Here is a 24,513-nt window from a genome sequence, read left to right on the forward strand (position 1 = left end):
CTCTATTATGAGACTTTTCGCCGTATGGGGCTGGTTGATAAGAACCTTAGCTAGTCAAACACTATCTTCCATGGTGTGGTACCTGGTAAGTCGGCTTATCCAGTCGGCAAGATCGAATTAGAAGTGGCTTTTGGTGATGAGAACAACTACAGGGTGGAGAAATTGACCTTTCAGATGGTCAAGATAAGAAGTCCATACCATGCTATATTTGGACGGCCGGCTTACGCCAAGTTCATGGCACGGCCGTGTTATGTGTACTTACAGCTCAAGATGCCGGGTCACAATGGGACCATTACGGTTCACGGCAGCCGGAAAGTGGCTCTCGAGTGCGAGGAAGGTGATGTAGCTTATGCAGAGTCTGTTTGTGCAACAGAGGAGTTGAAGTTTTACAAAGACAATGTTGACCAAACAGACATGACCTCTTTAAAGAAGCCGACTACGGAGACTGAGCCGGCGATGAAATTTAAGTCGGCTGATGAAACTAAGCTTGTTGATTTTGTTCCAGGAGATTCATCTCAGCAGTTTAGTATCAGTGCCAATCTGGATCCAAAATAGGAAAGCGCGCTCATCGAGTTCATCCGTGAGAATAGGGACATCTTTGCGTGGAAGCCTTCTGACATGCCAGGTGTACCTAGAGAACTCGCTGAGCATACTCTCAATGTTGATCCAAAATTTAAGCCGGTCAGACAGTTCCTTCGACGGTTTAATGAGGAGAGGCGGAAAGCCATTGGTGAAGAAGTGGACCGGCTCTTGGCGGCCGGGTTTATTGTTGAAGTTTTTCACCCAGAATGGTTGGCTAACCCGGTGCTCGTACTCAAGAAGAACGGCACCTGGCGGATGTGTGTGGACTACACGGATTTGAACAAGGCGTGTCCGGCTGATCCTTTTGCTCTCCCCCGTATTGATCAAATCATTGATGCTACGGCAGGTTGTGCACGCTTAAGTTTCTTGGATGCTTATTCCGGGTATCATCAGATTAAGATGGCAATTAAGGACCAGGAGAAGACGGCGTTCATCACTCCCTTTGGAGCCTTCTGCTATGTGTCTATGCCCTTTGGACTCAAGTGTGCACAGGCGACTTACCAGCGTTGTGTACAGAATTGTCTTCATAAACAGATCGGGCGCAATGTTCACGCTTACGTGGACGATATTGTGGTTAAATCCATCAAGGAGGAAACCCTGATAGATGACTTAAGGGAAACCTTCGATAATCTCCGGGTCTACAAGATGATGCTTAACCCGGCCAAGTGTGTTTTTGGTGTTCCTGCAGGCAAACTATTGGGTTTCTTGGTTTCTGACAGAGGCATTGAGGCTAACCCGGAGAAGATCAAGGCCATCACCTCCCTAGCTAAGCCGGCGTGTATAAACGATGTTCAGCGTTTGGCGGGTCGCATCGCTGCTTTAAGCCGGTTTATAAGCCGTTTGGGTGAGAAGGCTATGCCCTTATATCAGTTGATGAAGAAAACTGATAACTTTGTCTGGAATGATGCAGCTAATACCGCTTTTGAGGATTTGAAAAAGCAACTGGCAGAGCCCCCCGTCCTTGCTGCTCCGGTTGATAAGGAGCCCTTGCTACTGTATGTGGCGGCAAACGCACGAGCCGTCAGCGTGGCTATTGTGGTGGAGCGCAAGGAGGCGGGTAAGGAGCATCCGGTTCAGCGGCCGGTTTATTATGTCAGCGAGGTGCTCATTGAGTCCAAGCAGCGATACCCGCATTGGCAGAAGCTCGTATATGGTGTGTTCATGGCGAGCCAGAAGCTCAAGCATTATTTTCAGGGTCATCCCATCACTGTGGTCAGTTCTGCCCCTCTTGGTGATATTATCCAAAACAGAGAGGCTACAGGGAGAATTGCTAAGTGGGCTATAGAACTTGGACCTCATGGCCTCAAATATGTGCCACGCACTGCTGTTAATTCTCAGGCTTTGGTGGATTTCATCAATGATTGGACGGAGTCACAAGTGCCTGAGCAAAAGCCGGATAACACTTATTGGACTATTCAATTTGATGGGTCCAGACAGTTGGAGGGCTCGGGGGTTGGTGTTGTATTGGCTTCCCCTAAGGGTGAGAAGTTCCATTATGTGCTGCAGTTGATGTTTCCTTGCACTAACAATGCGGCTGAATACGAGGTTTGCTCCACGGTCTTCGGGTAGCTAAGGAGATGAGCTTAAGCCGGGTAAGGTGCTTTGGTGACTCAGACTTGGTGGCTCAACAAGTATCAGGCACCTGGGATTCTAAGGATCCTCTCATAGCGGCTTATCGCCGTGAGGTTGATGCCATTGCTGGGCATTTCCAGGGATACCAAGTGGAGCACATTGATCGCAGGAAGAACGAGGCGGCTGATGCTTTAAGCCGGCTAGGCTCTCAGCGAAAGCCGGTGCCGCCTAACACTTTCCTGGATGTCCTGTATAACCCCTCGGTTAAGTTGCCTACAGAGGAGGACTTGGCTATCCCTGACCCGGAGGCACGACTGGTGGCGGCTCTTCATGTCATACCAGACTGGACAATGCCATATCTGGCTTATATAACCCGGGGAGAGTTGCCTGAGGATGAAACTTTGGCCAGGCAAATAAGCCGGCGGGCTAAGTCAATGATCGTCATCGATGGCGAGTTACATCATCACAGTGTTTCGGGGGCATTTCAACGTTGTATCTCCCCTGAGGAAGGCCAAGAGATCTTGCGGGAGATCCATGAAGGGGATTGTGGTCATCATGCCGGCTCAAAATCTCTTGTAGCCAAGGCTTTCCGTCATGGTTTTTATTGGCTGACGGCTCACGCTGATGCAGAGGACTTGGTCAGTAAATGTGATGGTTGCCAAAGGTTCTCACGACGGGCTCATATGCCGGCTCAGGAGTTGAGGATGATCCCAATCACTTGGCCCTTTGCGGTCTGGGGGCTTGATATGGTTGGGCCTTTTAAACGGTCCAAGGATAAGAAGACCCACCTCTTGGTGGCTGTTGACAAATTCACAAAGTGGGTGGAAGCTGAGCCAGTTAGCAAGTGTGATGCAGCCACGGCAGTTCAATTTATGAAAAAGGTGATTGTCCGCATTGGTTTTCCGCACAGCATTATAACTGACAATGGCACCAATCTCTCCAAAGGCGCCATGGAAGAATTTTGTCAACGAGAGCATATCCTACTTGATGTTTCTTCAGTGGCTCATCCTCAATCCAATGGTCAGGCTGAGAGAGCTAACCAGGAAATTCTGAAGGGTATCAAGCCCCGGCTTTTGGTCCCTTTACAACGGACGCCGGGTTGTTGGGTGGAGGAGTTGCCTTCCGTCTTATGGAGCATCAACACTACTCCTAAAGGGTCTACAGGCTTCACGCCTTTCTTCATGGTTTATGGAGCAGAAGCAGTCCTCCCCAGTGACATCCGTCTCGATTCACCTCGCGTGGCGGCTTATGTTGAGACGGATAATGAACAGGCGTGTCAAGATGCTCTGGATTTGTTGGACGAACAGCGTGATGTGGCAGCAGCCCGTTCAGTGATTTACCAACAAGACCTGCGCCGTTATCATAGCCGCCGGGTCAAATCCCGAGTCTTCCAGGAAGGCGACCTTGTGCTCCGGCTCATCCAGGATCAAACAGATGCACACAAGTTATCCCCACCTTGGGAAGGGCCCTTTGTGGTCAGCAAGAACTTGCACAACGGGTCTTATTACCTCATTGATATTCGGGAGCATAAAGATTCGCGTAAATCTGAGGAAGAGACCCGTCGGCCGTGGAACATAGCTCAGCTTCGGCCTTACTACACTTGAGTTACCGGCTCTCGTGGTGTAACATATTTATCCCAGCCATGTATATATTATGATAAGCAATAAAGAAGGACCTCTGTCCTTTTTTCTCCTCCAAATATGCGTGTGTTGTTTTTTACATGCTGACTTAAAGGAGGATCCTGCTTATGATCGTATTTGAATCTAGCCGTAAGCAGTAAAGTCACTTGGGGGCTTCCTGTTCAAACATGGGTCGTATTCGAACCAAAGAGAACATAGTTGTCGATACCCACTTGATTGGCAAAGTGCCGAGCTCATTGGGAAGTTGCCTTTGGTCATATTTGAATCACAGGTTAACCCCTCTGAGAACCGACGTGGATCGTATTCGAATCAGCGTCGTTAAACAATTTTAAGAATCACTTGGGGGCTTCCTGTTCAAACATGGGTCGTATTCGAACCAAAGAGAACATAGTTGTCGGTACCCTCTTGATTGGCATCGCCACACCCACTGGGGGCTGTATGATCGTATCTGAATCTTGGCTTAACCCCTTGGGGCCGGGTCTCTGGTCGTATTCGAACCGGAAGCCCCTAAGTTCTTCTACTTTTTCACAAGTTTACTCTGAGGTGTGCATGGCCGGGTTTCACTTGCCGGCTTAACTTTGGTTTACAGTGTTAGTTGCACATCATGGGTGTCATCAAGGCAAGTAAACCGGAGTTAAGGTGTCAACCTTACTACCCGGGTTATTTAAACCGGAAGATGCTTACAGGCTGTTAACCGCCTCGAGACTTGTGATTTGCCTTTTCTATGCAGATACTTAAAGGCATCTTTTGAGGTTGAGAAAAACAAAGGGATGATTATGACCCGGAGAAACATCAAAGAGACAAATTCAAAGGGCTTTCGCGTTCAAAACGTGCACGATGGCACGGCAGAGATAAACTGTTGCATTCACTCTATTACAATCATTCTTCAAGTCTAAAAGATGGAACAATGTTTGATAAGCCGCCAGCTAACTTATGATGCCCGCTGAGTTGAAGTCCCCGGCTCATTCCTGTCTTCTCCTCCGGCTGATCCCAAGACCTCGAAGGTTGATGATTTCCAGTTGATGCCGCTGAGAGCTTCGAACTGGGCTTCTTCATCAATTAACCCGGCCGAGTCAATCTCCGGGGCGAAGGTGTGCTGACGAGCCAGAGGGATCAGATTGAGGGCTTCATAGCGAGGGGTTGGAATCCTCTGATTCTCCGCATCATAACCCGGCTGGTACTTGGTTAAGTCGGTGTCGTTCCCGATGAGGGTGGCCACCGGGCGTACAGCCTTCACACATGCCGCGAAGTCCTTCTGGTCGAAGGCTGAGCTGTCTTACTTCAGGCTTGGGTAACCCAGGGCAATGTCTGCCGGGTCTAGCTCCGGCAGGAATGCTTTGGCCCGGCTCAGCGCGGCAATTGCTCCGGCTCTCGTGGAGGCCCCTCGTAGCTCCTGGATCCGCTGCGGCAGAACAGCGAGCCGGCGCAGGACTTCGGCCAGATGAGTCGGCACCTCGTTGGATAGGGCCACCACAGCTAAGGCACGCTGGGACCCGGTGTAGAGCTGTTCCACCAGGGTATACACGGCCTTTAACTTGGTGACCACGCTCTGGTTGAGGTTGGCACTCCTGGGACCTGTTTAACAAGATCAGATAAGCCGGTGACAAGGATGAATCATGACATATACAGACTTGATGAAAGCCGGTGAGGCGACTTACCGAAGATAGCAGCCACCATTTTGGAAACCTGGCGTTTTAGGCCGGAGAGCTCGGCGGTCTTCTCAGCGAGAGCCTTCTCCGCCTGTTCCGCCCGGGTCACCAGTGCGGCCTTCTCTTCGACACAGGCTTTCCTTTCAGCATCAAACTCGGTCTTCAATTTTTCGTGAGTGGCGATGCTGGATACAAACTTGGCGTTTGCCTTCCGGGTCTCCATCTCCTGCATCTTCAGCCGGCTCTTGAGATCCGCAAGATCCGTCTCTAGTTTCTTGTCAACAGCCTGCATATATTTCCGGGTTAATTGACAGTCATTATATAAGTCCCAAGCGTTTTCCAAGCAAAGACACTTGGCACTTGGGGGCTAATGCATATTGAACGCATCTATCTACATACTGCCGGCTCATATGAGTAAGCCGGAATCTAAGTCTACAACATATTCAAGTATAAGTCATCGACTTGGGGGCTAGCATGGCAAAGGTAACTATGCAGTAAAGTAAGAAGACAGCAGAAGGGTACCTCGGATTTTTGTTGGATCTGGTTGACCATGGCAACCTCGGCGTCCTGGCTCTTGTGGACTTGGCTGATGTAGCCAGAGAGGAGCTCTCCAATGCTCAAGTTGGTGTAGCCGGAGAGGTCTAGGTTCACCCGGTGGGGCTGCAGTAACTCCCCCTTCGCGGAGCATTTGGCTAACGCGGTCGGTCTCCCCGGCTCAACGAATTCCGTCCGGGTGATTACCACGTCCGGGTCGTCTGCCTGTGGGGCTGAGCCGGAGGCCTCCGGGTTAACCGACGCTTCGGTCGTTGTCTTGGTAGTCGGGGCAGGAGCCTCAGGCGCCATGTCCATTGGAGTGGTGGCTTCGGGGGCGGAGGCAGCTGGCGGGTCTTGAGCCGTCGCCTCCGGGTCAGGCAAGTCTGGCACTCCGGCTGACCTGGTCTTCTTTGCTCTTTTGGTGAGCTTTGCCTGGGCACTGAAAAGACAGAAGTGTTAGGCGCACAAAGAGTAAGTACAGACAAAGATAATGTAAGAAGATTGTTGTTACCCGGGCGCAGTCTTGAAGGCCGGCAGATTTGACTGCATGGAGTCACCCGAAGAGGGGGAGGTCTCCTGATAATTGGAGTCAGAAGAGTTGAGCGGCTGACGGATAACACCCGCCAATGGATGAAAAGGGTACAGGTGAGAAAAAACCTCAGTGCGATGCTTCCTTGTTGCGTCGGGTAACCCGGCGGAGAGGTCGGTGTCCTTGTGGGCCCGGGTGTGACGCCGGCTTTCGTGAACCTGCTGCTTCAAAAGAAATTGAGGGTCTTGATGAGCTAATGGATGTGAAAAGCTTACTTTCCGGGTTACTCTTCGGACTTTCAGCTGTGGCAAAGGCTCCGAGTCGGAGGAAAGTGACATTACCTCTTCAACCACCGGGTTACTGGCGCCGGTGTCATCCTGTCAATAAGCAAAGTGTTGATAAGGCGGACAGCAACAAACAACAAATATAGCAAGAATTTAAAGGTTTAAGGGTTACCTCTGACTCGGAGCTGTCGCTTAATTGCATTAGCTCCGAAGCAGTGGGTCGGCTTCCCTTCTTGCGAGGGGCGGCTTTCTTCGCCTTTTTGGCCTTCTTGGCCGCTTCATGGTCATATTTGACCCGCCAGAACTTATCATCAGCCTAAAAGATACAATGATTGATTCTTAAAACGGTTCAGTTGAAGGTTATATGCAGGCGAAGATAAAAGTTAAAGTCAGCGGCTTACCGCTAGGGCTGGATTGGTCTTGCAGAAGGGGGCTAGCCCGGTTCTTCCGCAGTCTGCCAGGCTCTCGTTTAGAAGAGCCTTGGTCTCTTCCTCTGCAACGTCTTCTGGAAGATCATTGCGACTGTGCCTCTACGGGTCATCCTTTCGCCCGGTGTACTCACACATTAAGCCGGGGCGGCGGCTCAATGGGATCAGCCGCCATGAGATCCAGACCCGGACCAGATCAATTCCGTTCAGACCATTGCCTAGCAGGGCCTTGATCTTATTGATAGTTGGAAGCAGAGGTTGGCGTTCCGCTGTAGTCAGTTTGTCCGACAGCGGATGAGTCGGCTCTAGACGGGATGGGCGAAAGCCGGGCAGCGGGTTCTCGTCAGCCGGGGACGTATCTTGGCAGTAGAACCAAGTCATATTCCAGTCCTTGGGGTGGCTTGGCGGCTCTGCGTAAGGGAACAGACAGTCCCTACGCCGCTGGATGGAGATGCCGCCTAATTCCAAACTTGGCCCGTTGGCACACTCGTTTTGGCGGTTTAAGTAGAACAGCTCTCTGAAAAGCAGTAAACTGGGCTCTTCTCCAAGGTACACTTCGCAAAAGACTTGGAAGTTGCAGATGTTGGATACGGAGTTGGGTCCTATATCCTGAGGCCGTAAGTCAAAGAAGTTGAGCACGTCCCTGAAAAACTTTGAGCCGGGCGGTGCGAAGCCCCGGCTCATATGGTCTGCGAAGATCACTACCTCCCCGTCCCTTGGCTGTGGTCTCTCTTCCGACTGGTCAGGGGCACGGTAGGACATGCTTTCCTTCTTAGGCAAATATCCGGACTTAACGAAATGGGCCAGGGTCTCGTCGGTGACATTGGACTTCATCCAGTTGCAAGTGATGGGAGCCTTGGGAGGCATGGTGAAGGTTGGTGGTCTATGATAAAGAGAAAAGTGTCCGGGTTAATTATAAGCCGGAGATCTATCGTTCAAACTAAGATGGCGGCTTATGAAGGGGACTAATGATATATATTCGGATACGGTGGGTTATTTAAGCCGTAGGGGGATTCAGAGTAAATTGGTTATTTACGGCTTTACTACAGTTAAGCCGGAGGATTCTACAGAGCATGGTTTTCTTTAAACCGGAAAGTTCTACGGCGCGTATTTTCTTTAAGCCGGAAATGTAAGCCGCCAAGATTCAATGGTTGCAGTTTTTACTAAGTGTGGTAAAACAGGTTTCGCATACTACCGTAACTTTTTTTGGATCAAAATGGTCGGAGCAAAGAAAATTTTCTAGACCTAAAATGCGGACGCAGGGGAGTTCTTGAGCTCGAAGGGGATCTTATGCAGTGGAAAGAAGTGCGTTTTTTAGGTGAAATGAGTAATAAACAACTACTGCAGTAAGTCTACACATATCCAAGATCAAACAAGGGTGGCAACTACAAGAACTACTGAAGCCTGCGGACCATGGCGAAGAACACGGATGAACTGTTTGAACTCTACCACAGATCTGTTCTAGCAAGGCAGAGGAGACTCACCGGAGTTGGGGAAGAGCGGAAGTCGCCGCCGTTATCTGGTCCGAGTCAGGGTGATGCAACGGCCAGGTTGATGAAGATCAAGGGCGCGACGGCGGCGGCAGTGGCAGAGCTCGGGCAGAGGAGCGACGGCGCGAGGAGGAAGAAGAGAGCGTGAGAAGAGCCTGTTGGGCTGGCCTATTTATAAGGCGAGGTCATAAGTGGGCGCGAGATTCAAGGAGACCACGGCGTGGTTATCTCCCCCCCACGACGCCTCGATTTTCGGAATGGCAGTAAAAGCAAAGATCCGTTGCGGATCTGGCGGAGTAAAAACGGACTTAATGGTGAATGACGTCACGGCGGACTATCCGGAGTCCAGAGGATGACGTCACTCCGGGTTATGGCTTTTCACATGAATGATAAGCCGGAGATTTTTTCTGTCAGAGGAGTTGAAGATTGACATGAGCCGGCTCAAATCAATCTGGGGCCTAATGTTGAGGATATAGACCTTAGAGTCACCCGGCAGGAGGGGCCGGGTTACTCGTACGGTTGTTGCCAGAAGCCCGGAGCCAAGTTTCAAGACGATGGCCAGAGATGGGCTGAGACCCGGATATGGCTTAAGGCCCGTAGTTATAATCATTATTATAGTAGAACTTCTAGCGTAAGGAAAGTATAGTTTAGAGTCTGAGCCGGATACTCTTATTAGCCGGCCGGGACTCTAAGGGCTGCTGGGCGTCAGCCTCCCTATATAAAGGGACGACCCGGCAGCGATTTAAGGGCGACAACAATCTCATCGAGAGCCGGGCTTAGTGGTTTAACTCCTGGCGATCGTAACCCTAATCAATATCACCCCAAACTGGACGTAGGCTTTTACCTTCACCGTAAGGGGCCGAACCAGTATAAACCCTCGTGTTCCTTGTCCCGCATAACCCCTTCAAGCTTCCTAGTTGCGATGGCTTCACGACTAAGTCCTAGCTCAAGGACATCTGCCGTGACAATTCCACGACACCACGAGGTTACATTTTATCTTAATAATTTTCTCGTGGTTGTGGATGCTTGCGAGGGGGCTAATCATAAGTAGGAGGTTTGTTCAAGTAAGAACAGCACCTGATCACCAATCCACCCACATATCAAATTATCAAAGTAGCGAACACGAATCAAATCAACATGATGAAAGTGACTAGATGAAATTCCCGTGTACCCTCAAGAACGCATTGCCCATTATAAGAAACCATTTTGGCCTGTCCTTTGCCACAAAAGTATTGGGCTACCTTGCTGCACTTTACTTACCGTTACCATTACTTGCTCGCTACAAATTATCCGGCTATCAAACTATCTGTTACCTACAATTTCAGTGCTTGCAGAAATTACCTTGCTGAAAACCACTTGCCATTTCCTTCTGCTCCTCGTTGGGTTCGACACTCTTACTTATAGAAAGGACTAAAATTGATCCCCTATACTTGTGGGTCATCAGACTCTTTTATGGCACCGTTGCCGGGGAGTGAAGCACTCTAAGTTAGTGGAAATTGGCAAGGGAAAATTATTACTATGTGCTGAAATTTATTGTCACTTGCTACTATGGAAAACAATCCTTTGATGGTTTGTTCGGGGTATCTTCACCTCGATCGGAACCACAATTCGTTGCCCCTTAACCTACTGCACCTACTATAAATATTGGTTATGAAATTCCTTTGGGTATGATAGAACAACTGCTAGCTAATCCTTATGCAGGAGATGGAACTGAACATCCTGATATGCACTTGATATATGTAGATGAAATTTGTGGATTATTTAAGCTTGAAGGTTTACCCGGAGATGAAGCTAAGAAGAAGGTTTTCCCTTTATCTTTGAAGGGAAAGGCATTGGCATGGTATAGGCTATGCGATGATATTGGATCTTGGAACTGGAATCGATTGAAATTGGAATTCTACCAAAAAATCATCATATGCATCTAGTTCATCGTGATCGGAAATATATATATATATATATATATAATTTTTGGCCTCGTGAAGGAGAAAATATCGCTCTAGCTTGGGGGAGGCTTAAGTCAATGTTATATTCATGCCCCAACCATGAGCTCTCAAGAGTATCATTCAGAATTTTTATGCTCGGCTTTCTCGTGATGATCAATCCATGCTCGATACTTCCTGTATTGGTTCCTTATGAAGAAGACTATTGAATTCAGGTGGGATCATTTATAAATAAATAAATGCAACTCTGAAGATTGGCAACTCAATGAAGGTAAAGAGTCGGGTATTAAGCTTAAGTTTAATTGTGTTAATCTTTTATGAATACCGATGCTTTTCACAAGTTTAGCACTAAATATTGACTTGACTCTGAGATAGTATCCTCTTTCTATGAATCATTTGCTACCCATGTTTATCTTCCTAAGGAGAAGTGGTTTAAATATCATCCACCTATTAAAAAAGAAATTAAAGAACTAGTAATAGCTAAAGAAGAAACTATCATTTACAATGTTGACCCAGTTGTTCCCACTGCTTATATTAAAACCCCACCTTTCCCTATTAGGATAAAGGAACATGCTAAGGTTTCAAATGTGGTTCGCAAAATTAATATCAAAGCACCTAGACCTTCATAACATCAAAGTAGAACATAGTGTTGCTATGGTAAAAGATCTCTTGGTAGAAAATACTGATCTGCATGTTATTTACTTATGTGATGAAGCTGCTAGAATTGCCAAACCCGATGAAAAAGATAAGCATAGACCTGTTGTTGGCATGCCTGTTGTTCCAGTCAAAATAGGAGCTCACTATTATCATGGTTTATGTGATTTAGGTGCTAGCGTGAGTGCTATTCCTTTTACCTTATGTCAAGAAATTATGGATGATATAACACTCGTTCAAATAGAAGACATAGATGTTACTATTAAACTTGCTAATAGAGACACCATCATACCACTTGGGATTGTTAGAGATGTTGAAGTCTTGTGTGGGAAAGTAAAATACCTTATTGATTTTCTAGTTCTTGGTTCCCCACAAGATGACTTCTGTCCCATTATTTTTGGTAGACCTTTCTTGAACATTGCTAATGCTAAAATAGATTGTGAGAAACAAACTATCGGTGTTAGTTTTGGGGATGCGTATCATGAGTTCAATTTTTCTAAGTTTAGTAGAAAATATCATAAGAAAGAACTACCTAGTAAGGATGAAATAATTGGTCTTGCTTCTATTGCCGTGCCTCCCACTGATCCACTTGAACAATATTTGCTAGACCTTGAAAACGATATGCATATCCATGAAAGAAATGAAATAGATAAAAATTTCTTTGAACAACGACCTCTGCTCAAACACAATTTGCCTATTGAAACTCTAGGACGTCCTCCTCCACCTAAGGGTGATCTTGTGTTTGAATTAAAACAATTGCCACACACTTTGAAATATGCTTATCTTGATGAGAAAAAGATATATCATGTTATTATTAGTGCTAACCTTTCAGAACGTGAAGAAGAAATATTATTGAAAATTCTGAAGAAGCACCAAGCTGCTATTGGGTATACTCTTGATGATCTTAAAGGCATGTGTCCCACTCTATGTCAGCACAGGATTAATATGGAACCTGATGCTAAACCCATTGTTGATCACCAACGATGTTTGAATCCTAAGATGAAAGAAGTGGTAAGAACTGAAATATTAAAGCTTCTTGAAGCAGGTATAATTTATCCCATAGCTGATAGTAGATGGGTAAGCCCCATTCATTGTGTCCCTAAGAAGGGAGGTATTACTGTTGTTCCTAATGATAAAAATGAACTCATTCCAAAGAGAATTGTCATTGGTTATAGAATGGTAATTGATTTTAGAAAATTAAATAAAGCAACTAGAAAATATCATTACCTCTGCCTTTTATTGATCAAATTCTAGAAAGACTTTCTAAACACACACTTTTGCTTCCTTGATGGATATTCTGGTTTTCTCAAATACCTGTTTCACAACCTGATCAAGAGAAAACCACCTTTACTTGCCCTTTTGGAACTTATGCTTATAGACGTATGCCTTTTGGTTTATGCAATGCACCTGCTACCTTTCGAAGATGTATGACTGCTATATTCTCTGATTTTCGTGAAAATATTGTTGAGGTTTTCATGGATGATTTTTCTGTTTATAGAACTTCTTTTGATGATTGCTTAAGCAACCTTGATTGAGTTTTGCAGAGATGTGAGCAAACTAATCTTGTCTTGAATTGGGAGAAGTGCCACTTTATGGTTACTGAAGGTATTGTTTTGGGGCATAAAATTTCTGAACGGGGTATTGAGGTGGATAAAGCTAAAGTTTATGCAATTGAGAAAATGCCATGTCCTAAAGATATTAAAGGTATTCGTAGTTTCCTTGGTCATGTTGGTTTCTATAGGAGGTTTATTAAAGACTTCTCTAAAATTTCTGGGCCTCTTACAAATCTTTTACAAAAGGATGTTCCATTTATTTTTGATGATGATTGTGTAGAAACCATTCAAACACTCAAGAAAGCCTTAACTTCTGCACCTATAGTACAACCACCTGATTGGAACTTGCCTTTTGAAATCATGTGTGATGCTAGTGATTATGCTGTTGATGCTGCTCTAGGACAAAAAGTTGATAAAAAAATTAAATGTTATCCATTATGCTAGTAAAAGTCTAGATAGTGCTCAACGAAATTATGCTACTACCAAAAAAGAATTTTTAGAAGTTGTGTTTGCTTGTGATAAATTCAGATCTTATATGTTGATTCTAAAGTAACTGTTCACACCGATCATGCTGCTATAAAATATCTTATGGAAACGAAATATCCTAAACCTTGACTCATTAGGTGGGTTCTCTTTCTACAAGAATTCGTTTTACATATTATGAATAGAAAAGGAGCTAAGAACCCCGTAGCCGATGACTTGTCTAGGTTAGATAACGTTCTTGATGGCCCACTACCTATTGATGATAACTTTCCTGATGAACAACTAGCTGCAATAAATGTCTCTCATAACACTCCTTGGTATGTTGACTATGCTAATTACATTGTTTCTAAATATATACCACCTAGTTTCACATACCAACAAAAGAAAATTTTCTTCTTTGATTTAAGACATTACTTTCGGGATGACCCACACCTCTATAAAGAAGGGGTAGATGGTATTATTAGATGTTGTGTACCTGAGCATGAACAAGAATAAATCCTACGGAAATGCCACTCCGAAGCTTATGGGGGACATCATGCGGGAGATAGAACTGCTCATAAGGTATTACAATCTGGTATTTACTGGCCTAGTCTCTTCAAGGACTCCCGTAAGTACGTTTTATCTTGTGATGAATGCCAAAGAATTGGTTATGTTGGTAAGCGTCAGGAAATGCCTATGAATTATTCACTTGTTGTTGAACCATTTGATGTTTGGGGTTTTGATTATATGGGAATTTTTCCTTCCTTTAATGGGTATACTCATATTTTGGTTGTTGTTGATTATGTTACTAAGTGGGTAGAAGCTATTCCAACTAGTAGTGCTGATCACAACACCTCTATTAAAATGCTTAAGGAAGTTATTTTCCCAAGGTTTTTAGTCCCTAGATATTTAATGACTGACAGTGGTTCACAATTTATTCATGGTGCTTTCCGTAAAATGCTTGCTAAGTATGATGTTAACCATAGAATTGCATCACCCTATCATCCTCAATCTAGTGGTCAAGTTGAACCTAGCAATAGAGAAAGAAAATTAATCTTACAAAAAACTGTCAATAGGTCTAGAAAGAATTGGTCTAAGAAATTAGAGGATGCACTTTGGGCCTACAGAACAGCATATAAAAATCCTATGGGTATGTCTCCTTATAAGATAGTTTATGGAAAATCTTGTCATTTGCCTCTTGAGTTAGAACATAAAGCATATTGGGAAATAAAGGAACTCAACTATGATTTCAAACTTGCCGGTGAAAAGAGGTTATTTGAAATTAGCTCACTAGATGAATGGAGAACCCAAGCTTATGAAAATGCCAAATTATTTAAAGAAAAAGTTAAAAGATGGCATGATAAAATAATCCAAAAGCGGGAATTTAAAGTTGGAGAATATGTTCCTTTTGTACAACTCTCGTTTCAGATTCTTTGCAGGAAAACTTCTCTCAAAATGGGAAGGACCATATGTTACCGAAGAAGTCTACCGCTTTGGAGCTATCAAAATAAATAATGCCGAAGGTATTAACCTGAGGGTTGTCAATGGGCAAAGAATCAAACAATATATCTTAGGTACGCCTATTAATGTTGAAAGCAATATTATTCAAAATATGACACCGGAGGAACACATAAAAGAAACCTTCTGGAACACTCCAGAATCATGAATAAAAGGAGGTACGTGATACGATAAGTAAACGGACTCCAAAAATCTGCAAAAAACTTTTTATCAGTTTTGGAATATTAAAAAATTAGGAAAATAATAGACAACCCGGAAGGCAACCGAGGAGGGCACAAGACAGCCAGGTGCGCCCAGGTGGGCTGTGCCCACCTCGGGTACCTTCCGGACTCCGTTTTTCTCCCGTTTTCTTGTTTCCCAAGATAAAAAAATCTTCATATACCCCCGAATCTATTGACCACCGCATCGCGGAGAAATCTTCTGTTCTCTCTTCTTGCTGTTTTCTGTTAGATCTGTCAAACCAGGCATCATGTCTTCTCCCTCCCCCAACAACGTAGAAGAGGATGCTTGGTTGATGAAGATGGAATTGAAGAGTGAAGAACCAAAAGAAGCCTTCAAGGGGGGCAAAAGCAAGGAAGCTGATGGAGATCAAGCTCCAGCAGTAGAGCAGGCCTTGCCCGGGGAAGAAGAAGAAGAAGATATCTTGCCCCCACTGATATTGAAGCTTTTAGGACCATTGAAACGGTTCATGTTCAAAACAAATACCTCATTCGTGAATATTCTATTGCAAGAGCACATCATTTCCCTCTGGAGCTTCATCTGTAGATTGGAGTATCTTTTGAGCTTGAAGGACAAGCTCGCTAGTACCTCATCACCACCACCATCACCTTCTTCATCACCAAATGAGACTTGAGTTCATGGTATGGGCATTCCCCTTGGCTTGAGCCAAGATTGGGGAAGGTGTCCCGGTATCGTATCACACCACCTCTTTTTCCATTATTTATCTTAGTTCGATCTTTAGTTATCTTTTCAATTAGTTGAATAGAATTTTAGTTTGATCTTTTTTGAGTGTTTTGCTTAGTGATCTATCTATCTTTCTAATCATGTGCGAGATATATATCAAAGTTTAGTTTGAGTTTTGCTTTCTTTACTTTTTTGTTTCAATCGAAATAAGGAAAAGGAATAATGAAAAAGATCATATGCTAATCTTATGGTAAGTAATGATATCACATAAGGAAAGGTATAAGTAGTAAAATTTATTGGAGATTGACAAACACAGCATTGGTCAATGATGCAATTCATGAAAGAATTAATAAAGGAAGAGAAGATTCACATGCAAATATACTATCGTGGACATCTTTTATGATTGTGAGCCCCCATCAAAATATTTTATGCCAAACTTATTGACGTTGGACAAGGAAGACAACGTAATGATTTATGCTTGTTCATATTCACATCGAAGTTATATTGTCATAGATCCTTTAACATGTGGTGCTTGCCCCTTATCTTTGCTAGCCAAAAATTCTGCACTACGTAGAGATAGTACTTGCGCATCCAAAATCCTTAAACCCAAATCTTATTTTAAGAGTCCACCATACCTACCTATGGATTGAGTAAGATCCTGCAAGTAAGTTTTCATCGGTGAAATAAGGAAATAAAAATTGCTTCTAAATGTGTTCGATCATTTAGTGTAAGAGAAAATTGAGCGTTGTACGAACGTGTGATGGCAAAATAATAAAGGCGACAGACTGCGTAATAAAGGTTGCTATCATAAGGGGCAATACAACGTGACATTCTTTCACACTAAGAGATTGAGCATACAAACCAAAAAGCGCATGACAACCTCTGCTTCCCTCTGCGAAGGGCCTATCTTTTACTTTCATGTATTTACTTTTAAGCAAGAGTCAAACTATTCTTCCCTATTCCTTTTTATTTTTCTCTTTTGCAAGCATCATGTGGTGAGGAAATATCTAGGCACATATATCCAGTTGGATATGGGTGAGCATGAGTTATTGTTGTTGACATCACTCTTGAGGTGAATACGTTGGGAGGAAAAACTATAAGCCCCTATCTTTCTATGTGTCTGGTTGAAACTTTTTGCTCATGGGTATGCGGTGAGTGCTAGCAATCATAGAAGACTATATGATGGTTGAGTATGTGGACTTGCCATAAGGCTCCGATATGTGACCCTTCCTGAAAAGATGATGAATTGTAGTTGCAAAGTTAACTAAGAACACAGTTTGTTGGTTTTCAATAGAGTTTATGCTGTATACTTCGATGTTGTGATGAATTGTTACTTGTTCATGAGAAGTTTATGTTAAAAGTTATGTGGTAAAAATTTCTATGATAAAGTTTGTTGCTGTTATAATAATGTACATGATGCTTCCATGTTCGTATCCTATTTTATTCAACACCTCTCTCTCTAAGTATGTGGACATGTTTTTCGTTATCGATGTTTCGCTTGAGGACAAGCGAGGTCTAAGCTTGGGGGAGTTGATACGTCCATTTTGCATCATGTTTACCTACTGTTATTTACTATGTTTTATGCATAATAATGCTTTTTGGATTAATTCTTATGCCCCGGCAGCTGGAATTCTGGACCTGGAAAAGCTACGTCAGAGTTACCTATTCTACACATCTCCAAATGAGCTGAAAATTTACGAAGAATTGTTTTGGAATATATGAAGAATATTGGAGCAAATAACTATCAGAGGGGGCCCACCAGGTGGGCACAACCCACCTGGGCACGCTAGGGACCCCAGGCGCGCCCTGGTGGGTTGTGCCCTCCTCGACCCACCTCCGGTGCCCCTCTTCTGGTATATAAGTCATTTTGGCCTAGAAAAAAATAAGGGGAGGACTTTCGGGACAGAGCGCCGCCGTCTCGAGGCGGAACTTGGGCAGGAGCAGTTTTGCCCTCCGGCGGAGCGATTCCAATGGGGGAACCTCCCTCCCAGAGGGGGAAACCATCGTCATCGTCACCACCAACAACCCTCTCATCGTTGGGAGGGAAAGCTCCATCAACATCTTCAACAACACCATCTCCTCTCAAACACTAGTTCATCTCTTCTGTTCAATCTTCGTACCGAAACCTCAGATTGGTACCTGTGGGTGACTAGTAGTGTTGATTACATCTTGTAGTTGATTACTATATGGTTTATTTGCTGGAAGATTATGTGTTTAGATCCATTATGCTATTTAATACCCCTCTGATCTTGAGCATGATTATCATTTGTGAGTAGTTACTTTTGTTCTTGAGGTCACGGGAGAAATCTTGTTGCAAGTAATCATGTGAACTTGATATGTGTTCGATATTTTGATGATATGTATGTTGTGATTTCCTTAGTGGTGTCATGTGGACGTCGACTACATGGCACTTCACCATACTTGGGCCTAAGGGAATGCATTGTGGAGTAGCTATTAGATGATGGGTTGCAAGAGTGACAGAAGCTTAAACCCTAGTTTATGCGCTACTTTGTAAGGTTAATGCGATGGTTAGATTTTATCTTAATACTTTTCTCGTAGTTGTGGATGCTTGCGAGGTGTTGGTGCAACAAACCCTGGGTCTGTTGCCCAGACTGTGCACAGGCCTAAGATCAAGATTGCAACACCCAAGACCAGATCAAGCCAAAGAGATCAGCTCTATGACGCATCAGAGTGCAGATCAAGAAGACGAAGTCAAGCCGAAAGAAGCAAGACACAGCTAAGGGAAAACCTCCCTTGTCGGGCAGGCAAGCCAGGCGAGGTCGAGATTGCCCCGAAGACAAGTCTCCAGAAAGCCCCAGCAAGCCTGTCGGGCACGACGAAGGCAAAACTACCCCGCCAAGGCTCAACCGCTCCACCTCACAGCAACGCAAGTCGTCAATCAGTGTGGTGTCAAGCCCCCAAGTGACTAAGTGGCTACTTCTTGCCACATGGCAGCCACTTCCTACGAAAATCACCTCCAAATGACACCCACCTAGAGACGTGTCAAGTAGGCAGGCATGAAGCTGGCAAAGCAGCCCAGCAAGGCTTGCCGGGCACACCGTGATGTGACTCTAAGCGGTGCATTTAATGCGCTCTGTCCGCGTGCAGAGTTAGGTATGATAGCACTATTTGCTATCTAATCAGTACACAATGACTGATTTGCCACTGTGGTGACCCGTTGATCTATAGAAGAAGGCCCATGGCAACCATAGAAAGGATTCGGACCCTTGTACACTCGTACGCGTGTAGCAGTTCTCGCCCCGAGGGAACCCTGCCAGACTAGAGCACTGCCTTTCACCCCAATCCACCATCAATCCACCAAAGTAGGAGTAGGGTTTTATGCCTCACAGCGGCCCGAACCTGGGTAAAACTGCCCGTGTGATCTCTATCGTGCTGCGCTACGCTTTTCCGCTCTCTATGCAATGTGCTCATCCCCCTTGCGAACCACAAGGGGCTCATGGCCCCATATGTGGCCATGGTTTCCCACGACATCTTTGGCGCGCCAGGTAGGGGGAAGCGCTTGCGCAATCCCGAGAGCGTATGCAGCGTGTCATCTTCATCATTGTTTTCTTCATCGACGGCTCCATCGCCCATGGCGCCCAAGAAAAAGCCCGATGCTGCAACTCACCCGCCCACCTCGAAGGCCCTGCCGCACGCGACCACCGATGCCGCGGGGACTATGGGGACACATGAGGTTGTGGACGCCGTGGGGGACGCGGACGGCGCAGGCAGCGGCGTCACCACCTCCCCTGCGGCCGAAACAGGAGCGGGAGACACCGGAGAAGGACAACACCAACAGCATCCCAGCGACCACGCTCCGCAAGGTACGGGTAGAGAGATCATTCCTTCTGCACCTTCCCGCCCGGCCGAAGGGCACAACCGCAGCAGCGGCACTCGTTCTGGGGCGAATCGCAACTCTCCGGCCATTCCCGCCGCGGGCGCGGCCGCAGGGTATGCATCACCCCTGGAGCAAGCTGACCCAGGCAATGCCCAAAACGGAGCCACTGGTCCCCAAGTGCCACCACCTCATCACCATGCCATCCTGGCGGCTGGCTCACAGCAACTAGAACATGGCGCAACCACTGCCGGCACCATTAGGAGCCGGGCGACGTTACGATCTTCATCGACATCCATGCCAAGCACCGCTTCGGAGGCCATGGCGCGGGCCCATGTGCTGTTGAGATTTCCGCTGGCAGCCGATCATATGGATGAGTGGAGAGCCACCATCCAAAGCCTGATTGGTTTTGCCAAAGCGGGAGGATCACAGCGAGCTGGCCCGCCATGGCCTCCCCAGGCGACGACAATGGCCCATGCTGCTGGCATTGCGGGGCCACTCCTATGGTGCAATCCCCTCCACGGCAGCTAGCGCGGGAGCCATGTGACCAAGAGCTCGACGATGTCTCGATCGCTTCATCCGACCCTCGAGTGCGTCAAGGCCAATGGCGAGTCCTGGAGGATAGGCAAAGGGAAGGCGCGCGCATCACCATGGAGCAACGCCGCGACACCCACCACCAGTCCGACAGGCGCGATGGCCCCGACGTCGACGAGCCCGCACTCACCGAAGGTGGGTACCTGCCTTTTGAGGCTGGGTGCCCTGCCTTCACCCAAGAGTTGCAGAAAGTTCTTTGTCCATCCACTCGCACGTTGAAGCTAGAGATACCAGAGAAGTATGACGGGAGATGAACCCGGCAGAGTTCTTGAGCATCTACACCATCGCTGTTTAAGCTGCCGGGGAAGAGATGAGAAGGTGTTCGCCAACTACTTCCCTTTGGCGCTCAAGCCCAATGTGAGGTCTTGGCTAATGCACCTGCCGGAGAACTCCATTTCGTCCTGGGCTAACCTGTGCCATGAGTTCGTTGGTGCCTTCACGGGCGGCCATCAAGAACAAGGGTGGCCCAGCGACTTGCAGCTCCTCCCGTAGAAAGAAGGAGAGACCCCACGGAAGTACATGCAAAGGTTCAGCCGAGTTCACTGGAACATTCTAGACATCCACCCGGCAGTGGTGATAGCTGTATTCATGGCCAACATGAGCAATCATCAGATACGTTCCAAGATGAACGTTCGATTTCCCAAGGCAGTGAAGGAGCTTTACACTTTGGTGGATAAGTGTGCTCGGGTAGTGGAGGGGAGACGGCTCCCCGGAGAAGAGGATGGCGTCAACATCGACTTAGAAGATGATGACAAGGCCACCAGTCAGAAGAAGAACAAGAACAAGAAGCACAACAAGAGGTGCAAGGATAAGGCAGTGATGACAGTTGAAGGATCAGGCATGCCTAGTACCGGCAAGAAGGCCAAGACCGAGGTCCCCGGCAAGGAAGTTGCCACGTGCACTGATTGCCGGGAGGCTGCGGCTGCCGAGAAGGCTAGGAAAGGTGATGGTTCGTACTGCAACATTCATCTGACCAAGGGCCACGATCTCCAGGAGTGTCATCAAGTTGAGCAGCTCGTCAAGAAGCAGAAGGCTGAGTATGAGAAGAGAGATAAGGAGAAAGGCCAGAATGGCGGTGACGGGAAGGGCCGAGGCAGCGAAGCAAGCCGCCCCGGCAAGGCTCCCCGGAATCAAGGAAAACTTGCCAAGGGCCATGAGAAAGAGAATTGCAATGATGAGAGTGATGGTGGAGATGAAGAGGAAACCAGCGAGCAGGAATTCCAGAAAGCCACTTACGCCCTGTGCATTGATGGGGGTGCATCTTTGCACTCCTCTCACCACCAACTTAAACAGTGGGCACGCGAAGTCAATGTCGTGGAGCCAGCGGCAGATTCTTGGAAGCCGCTCAAGTGGTCCCGCACGCCCATCATCTTTAACAAGGAGGATCACCCTGACCGCACCACCGCTATAGGGTGCTTGGCGTTGTTGGTCTCACCAACAATCCGCAACCTCAAGGTTACAAAGATGCTGGTTGATGGTGGGGCTGGTTTGAATCTTATTTATCCAAAGTTCATCAGCAAACTTCAGATAGCAGAGGAAGAGCTTGAGGTTACCAGCACATTTCAAGAAGTTAACCCCGGCAGGAGTCGTCCTAAGGGGAAGATCACGTTGCCGGTGACATTCGGGGAGAGTTGAATTACCGGACTGAGAAGATTGTGTTTGATGTGGTCGACCTCCCCCTGTCGTACAATGGAATCCTTGGTCATCCTGCTCTGGCCAAATTCATGGCGGCATCCCACTATGCCTACAACACCTTGAAGATGCTAGGGCCGATGGCGTCATTTCCATTCCGTCGGACAAGAAGGACGCAATCATTTGCGTAGACAAGATGTATAGGGACGCAGTCGTGGTAGAGGCCGCGGAAGCCAAGATTCCCGCCAACAAAAACAACAAGAAGAAGAGAGATATCAAGGATGCCTACAAGGAATCCAGGAAACGTACCTCTCCGGAGAGCGTTGGACCCGTTGAAGACATATCGAAGAGTTCCAACAGCAAGAGATCCAAGGCTGTTGCACCCGCTGTGAAAAAGGTCCCGGCACGGCTGGCTGGCACTGATGGTACCTTCACTATCAGTGCCACCCTCGATGACAAATAGGAAAGCACGCTCATTGCCTTCCTGCGGGCGAATGTCGATGTGTTTGCCGGCAAGCATTTGACATCCCCGGTGTTCCCGGGGAGGTAATCGAGCACCACCTTGATGTCTGCCCACATGCTTGACCCGTCAAGCAGAAGGTCCGGAAGCAAGCCTTTGAGCGGTAGTAGTTCATTGTCGAGGAGATCAAGAAACTTGAGGCAGCTATTCTGGTCAAAGGAGTACTGCATCCAACATGGTTAGCAAATCCAGTGGTAGTGCGCAAGGCTAACGGGAAATGGAGGCTTTGCATAGATTTGACGGATTTGAACAAGGCATGCCCGAAGGACCCATTTCCCTTGTCGCACATCGACCAGATTGTGGATTCCACCTCCGAGTGCGGCCTGCTCTCTTTCCTGGATGCATACTCTGGATACCACCAGATCTTTATGTCCAAGGAAGATGAAGAGAAGACAGCGTTCATCACTCCATGTGGCACGTACTGCTTTGTACGTATGCCCTTCGGATTGAAGAGCGTCGGGTCCACCTTTGCGAGGGCAGTCCAGATTGGTTTTAAGTCACAGTTGCACAGAAACATTGAAGCTTACATGGGTGATATTGTGGTCAAGACCAAGGACAGATCAACCCTCATTCAGGATTTAGAAGAGACGTTTTGCTAATTTGCGCAAGATCAACTTGAAGCTGAACCCGGAGAAGTGTGTGTTTGGTGTTCCTTCCGGCAAGCTACTTGGCTTCTTTGTGTCCCATCGTGGGATAGAGGCCAACCCCGACAAGATCAAGGCTATCGAGCAGATTCAAGCACCCAAGACAGTTAAGGATGTGAGGCGTTTGACTGGATGTGTTGTCGTGCTTAGCAGGTTCATTTCCAAGTCTGCCGAGTGCACCTTGCCGTTCTTCAAGATCTTGAAGAAGGCAGGACCAGCGGAGTGGACCCAGAGGCAGATGCTACACTGCAAGATTTGAAGGCCTATCTTTCCTCTAGGCCCACTTTGGTCGTTCCCAAACCACAATAGTCATTGCTGCTATACTTAGCGGCAACTAATCAAGTGGTTAGTGCAGCGTTGGTGGCGCAGCGGGAAGTGGATGAAGTGGCATCCACAGCGAGTGTCCCCTCCGGAGATGAAAATGAGCACACCCTGACAAGGCCAGATGCAGATCAAGACAGAGAAGAGCAAAGCAGCGGAGGCAGCCCCAAGGTCGCGCTAAGGAAGAAAGTGGTACATCGCCCAGTGTACTTTGTCAGCTCCATGTTGCAGGGGTCTAGGTCAAGGTACTCTGGTGTGCAGAAGTTAATTTTTTGCCTTGTCATGGCCTGAAGGAAACCGCGCCACTACTTCCAAGCCCACGAGATCATGATCGTCACCCGCTTTCCTTTACAACGGATACTCCGAACCCTGAGGCTACCGGCAGGATAGTGGAGTGGTATTTGGAGTTATCTAGCTTTGGTTTGAAGTTTGAGAGTATATCAACTATTCGGAGCAGAGCATTGGCAGAGTTTCTTGCAGAATGGACACCAACTCCTGACAAAGAAGTGTTGGAGACAGTTATCCCCGGCAAGGAAGCGCCCCAAGAATGGATTATGTATTTCGATGGTGCCTTCTCCCTACAAGGTGCAGGGGCTGGCGTTCTTCTCGTTTCTCCCACTGGGGAACACCTAAAGTACATCGTCCAGATGCATTTTCCCCGGGAGAGGGCTACCAACAATACAGCAGAGTATGAAGGACTCCTTGTCGGGATCAGGATTGCCATAGAACTGGGGATCAAGAAGTTGATCATCTGCGGAGACTCACAGCTTGTGGTGAGACAAGTGAACAAGGATTACCAAAGTCCATTGATGGAGGCATACCTTGAGGAAGTGAGAAAATTGGAGGAGCGCTTTGACGGATTGCAAGCAGAGCATGTACCCCGTGCGGAAAACAGCATTGCTGATCATGTGTCAAAGTGCGCTGCGTAAAAACTCAATAAGGAACCAGGGACTTTTGTTCTCTATCTGACTCAGCGCTCCGTATCCCCGGCAACAATGGCCCGGAAGAGGAGGAAACTGGACTCCGGCAAGCCTCACCCGGTAGAACCTCTCGAGGCTCCTGCCAGAGAGCTTGGCGGGAACAACTCCCCTTTGATCGCTGAGTTTCCCTCTCCCGCCAGACTACTGGTCCTCGCGGTCGAGGGCTGCGATCCCAGGAAGAAGGAGGTGCCGTTAGTCCTCGTTGCCGAGCCTCAGGCTCCAACTTGGGCATGGCACATAGTCCATTTC

This window comes from Aegilops tauschii, chromosome 7 (genome assembly GCF_002575655.3).
Source record: "Aegilops tauschii subsp. strangulata cultivar AL8/78 chromosome 7, Aet v6.0, whole genome shotgun sequence".
In the NCBI taxonomy this organism is placed as follows: Eukaryota; Viridiplantae; Streptophyta; class Magnoliopsida; order Poales; family Poaceae; genus Aegilops; species Aegilops tauschii.